Raw genomic sequence first — 4,168 nt, forward strand, 5'->3', positions numbered from 1 at the left:
ATTTTGTTTCCATGGGCCTGGAGTGGCCCTGATGAACTTTGCCCAAGCCCTGCCCGCCGACAAAGAAAATGAATAAATGAGTTATTAAAGAGTTGTTATCAGGAAATGATGAACTAATTAAATAGGCCGAGATATAGTTAATAATGATTGAAATTACCTGTTGACTATCCCCTTCACGATGGTGTAGTCACTTGCTTTCTTAAGTAGTGAGTCTAGTACTTCAACTGTTCCTTCATCAACTTTAATGATTAACAAGATCCAGTGAAATCTGCATGCACACACGTTTGCATGTCTTAATTAAGCGGGCATATGTAAGCAAAAACATGTAGCTAGCTAGTAGGCAAAAACAGAATTTGTAGTACAAGACAGTGTGACTCACTCGAAGTTGTAAGGAAGTAGTATATCTTCATTGTATTTGAGGCGCTTGAAGAACTCTAGCATGCTTTCCTCTACACTTTTTTCGTAATATGGATCTAATTTCCATGTGTATTCATTAATGGTATTTGGGTCAACGAACCCAATGCCATAGCGTCCACCTTCACTACAACAAATCTGTCAATCCATGACGGATTCGCCGTGACAATTTCAGAAATTGTCATGAATGGCCTGGTACAACCCCACAAGCCCGTCTAAGCCCGCTAAAGCCCGCCTAACAGACAACCATATAAAAAGGCTAACCCTAAAGCCCTCCCCCTTGGCCCCTCCTCTTTCCCTCATCCACACAGCTCCCTCCCGATTCCCCATCGCCGCCACCCACCACCTCTTCCCATCCCTCCTCCCACCGCTCACCACCGACCCTCCCCCGCCCCTTCTCTCGCACCACAGCTCCGGCAGGTGTCAGATCCGCTGCATCCCCCAACCATCCACCCCTGTCACGACCCAACTCCCTGTCTCGTGCAACCCTCGCGCCGCGACCAACGCCATCGATTCCGGCAACATCCACACCTCGCAACACACTGGCGAGCTGGTCTCCGACCCCTCCATCCTCAGGTCCGGCTGGATCCGCCACTACTAGTCTCCGACGCTCGCCCACAACCCCTCGCCCGTGGCTAGGGTTTCGGCTGTGGTGTCGCGTCCATCATCGGCTCGTCTCCGGTGGCTCCTCCCCGTCGGACACCGCGCCCTCTCCACCCCTGGATGGCGCCCCTAGCTCGGTGGGCTCACGCGCGTTGGGCTGTATGGCGTCGACCCTGACCTCCTCCGCTGCGTCTCCGGCGCGGCCTTGCATCCCGTGCATCACATGACGGCCTCCTCCGCCACGCGACGGTGGTAGCCGACATGCACTGCGACAGCTGCATCGCCTACAATCTTCTTCAGTGAACACTTGGACCTCTGCTCTCTCTACAACATCTGCTTATTTTATTTCACGTGTTGTTCATGAATATTGGTGGAACTAATAACAACCGTGTGTAATGCTGGAATTTGCATTCTCAAAATTTATTTGCAACATTCGCTTGTGACTGATCACTTTTGGTTCCTGATCTATATTCGGCATAGGTTATAAGGCTTGTATTTTCACTTTGATAGCATACCTAAGGTTAACTAGATAGATATCACATGAATTCTGTAAGTTTGAACTTTGCATGATTGAGCACAGGACATCCAGGGCAGGTGAGGCCTAGGTATTTCATTTTAGTTGGCACGTTTCAAGTACGAGTAATATGGTGTCTGACATACTTGTTTTAGTCTTACTGATGCAAAGATGGAAAATATGTTCTTCTTATTATTATCCAAAGGATGGTCAGTGTTACACAACTTCAGGTTTCTAATGCTAGATCATTAATTCCAAGTAGTAAATAGATACTTGTTACTTTATCCATGACAAACCTCATCATGAAGAAAGGGAAAGTAATGTGCGGCTGCCCATTGTAAATTGTTCCTTCTTAGTTCAGTTAGTATGCAATTGAATCAATTCCTTAAGAATCCGGTTAGTAAATTTAGACATTTGGGAAGGCATAGTTCTTAAAGAATTTGGTTCAGTTGGGTCAACATTTGCATTTCAGTAATAATGAAATGAGATATCCAATTGTCACACTAATATCTTTGCTTTGCACACTATAGTCAGTACATCTCCCACCTGATCGACGCCGATGCCACGGTCCTCGAGCAGAACAGGGTGAGCTTCATACCATTCCATTCTTGATGCGAATTATTCATGCTGTAGATTTTGAGCTGTTCAATGTGTGGAATGTTGTGTGGTTCCCGTAAAAATATAACTGTACAGATATTTTTGTGTGCATAAAATCTGTATTGTACAATCTCCCTGATATTATGCATTTTATTAATACTCCACTAGAGTTGCTATCTCTTGGTGTTCATGGGTTATGAGTCTGCCTGTACAGATTTTGAATTTTTCATGTAATAACAAGTAATACTGCTTAGTACTCCACAAATAAACTATTAGTGTGGGAGGTCTCTCAGTGAAACTGTATCATAATATTTGTTAATATTTGGCATGCCATTTGAAGTTCACTTGGCAAGCAAGTATTGTTTAGTACTGTATTTGTTGGTCCTTTGAGATGAACTTGTAGCATAAACATTGAGTTAGATGAAAAATCTTTCAGTGCCGATTCTGATTTAAACATTGAGTTAATATAGTCCACAACATTACATATTTTGATTTGAAGTTAGTCTGTACAAGCCTATGTTTATGCCCGGTTTGTGTTAATTATCCTGAAGTTAGTCTGTCACTTCCTTTCACTTAAAAGAAAATTTTAATCCAGAAAAACCAAGTACTTGTACAGGCACGCACAACTTCCTCTCACTAAAAAAACTAAGTGCTTGTCTCTCTCACTTTTGTTCACATTTCTTTTAGAGTACAGAAATGTTTGATCTAAATACCTGTATATGCACACAACTTCCTCTCACAAAAAAACTAAGTACTTGTCTGTATCATGTTTGTTTGCTTTCTTCTTTGATAAATCTCATGTTTGTTTGCTAGGCCAGAAAATAGACAGCTCCCAGCCTGGTTAGCCCCATGCACTTTACTATTTGATCGGTCCAGAACCAATGGCTGAACCAACCGCTGCACTCTTAGATCTGTGATGTGTGTTTGTTACTTGTCACATGTAGGGTAAGTCGATTATACTTTCATTTGACACAATTTTCTTTGGACTAATTTTTCTTGTTTTCACATGTGTTGCCCACATTTACTTGGTACCTTAGTATAGTACTGGTGTGTCCCCGGTCGATTGCTTGGAAAATCAACTAATATTACTATCTGTATTAATTTCGGAGCTTGCTTTTTAACATATTATAATTTTGGATGTGTTCTGATTCTACACAGGTTTGGCAGTTAATCCATGTTACTGGAGACTGAAGTTTTTTAGCAGGAATTACTTGGGTTCAGATAGTTGTCTTCAATTGTTGTTGTTGGAGATAAAATCAGCTAGCAGTGCATTTTCTTTTAAGTCATGTAACTCACTCTTTAAAAAAACTTATAATGCTTTCTAGATATGCTCGGGATGTTTTGATATTAGCTTTGCTTTTTCAAATCAGATTAGATTGTGGGAAATCTATATTGTCATGTAAACTATTGCTATTTTTTGAAGGAATATAGTTTGGTTGTCTTGCTGTAAATTGTGTTGTATCGAGAAAACAGGCTGTACAAAAAATGGGGCTAATGGGTTGGATTAAAAAAACAGGGCAGGACAAAGATAAATAGCTAATTGGTTGGACTGTACACCAAAATTATTGGGCCAAATCCCTAATTGGGCCGGTTACAACATGGGCCATGTTCCTCTCCACGTCAGATCCACGTAGACGCTTTGTTAGGTCCACCGTTGCATCCACGTCATGTAAATCGGTGACGGTTTGTTCTGTCACAGCCTAGTTTGGGCTTGGCGGGCCTGGTGTAGATCCATGACGGACAAGAGCTGTCATGGAAGGTACGATGTCAAATTATGACGCGATATACATGACGGATTTCAATTCCGTCATGGATTTGGACGCATGACAGATTTTGGCTGATCTGTGACGGACGAGGACTGTCATGTATTAACAAGTTTCTTGTAGTGCTTTTTTCATTTCATAAATCTTCATCCTGCATAATACCACAGAAAAGAATATAGTGAGGATAATTACAGGTAATGATTGATCAAAATGATCACTACAGCTAGCTTGAGACTTAAATTACAGAAAGAAATCACTTACAGACAATAGCAACTGA

General features: G+C 41.9%; 1 long non-coding RNA gene across 2 annotated transcripts; it reads left to right on the top strand.

The window, feature by feature from the left end:
* Positions 1–702: 702 nt before the first annotated feature.
* On the top strand, positions 703–3,579 carry LOC125517203. Of its 2 annotated transcripts, none has more exons than XR_007287470.1 (3): positions 703–2,116; positions 2,942–3,073; positions 3,287–3,579. It is a non-coding gene; the product is annotated as an uncharacterized LOC125517203 (long non-coding RNA). The 2 variants fall into 2 exon arrangements; XR_007287471.1 differs by having other exon boundaries at positions 2,947–3,073.
* The last annotated feature ends 589 nt before the right edge of the window (positions 3,580–4,168 follow it).

Source organism: Triticum urartu, chromosome 6 (genome assembly GCF_003073215.2).
Source record: "Triticum urartu cultivar G1812 chromosome 6, Tu2.1, whole genome shotgun sequence".
Lineage (NCBI taxonomy): Eukaryota > Viridiplantae > Streptophyta > Magnoliopsida > Poales > Poaceae > Triticum > Triticum urartu.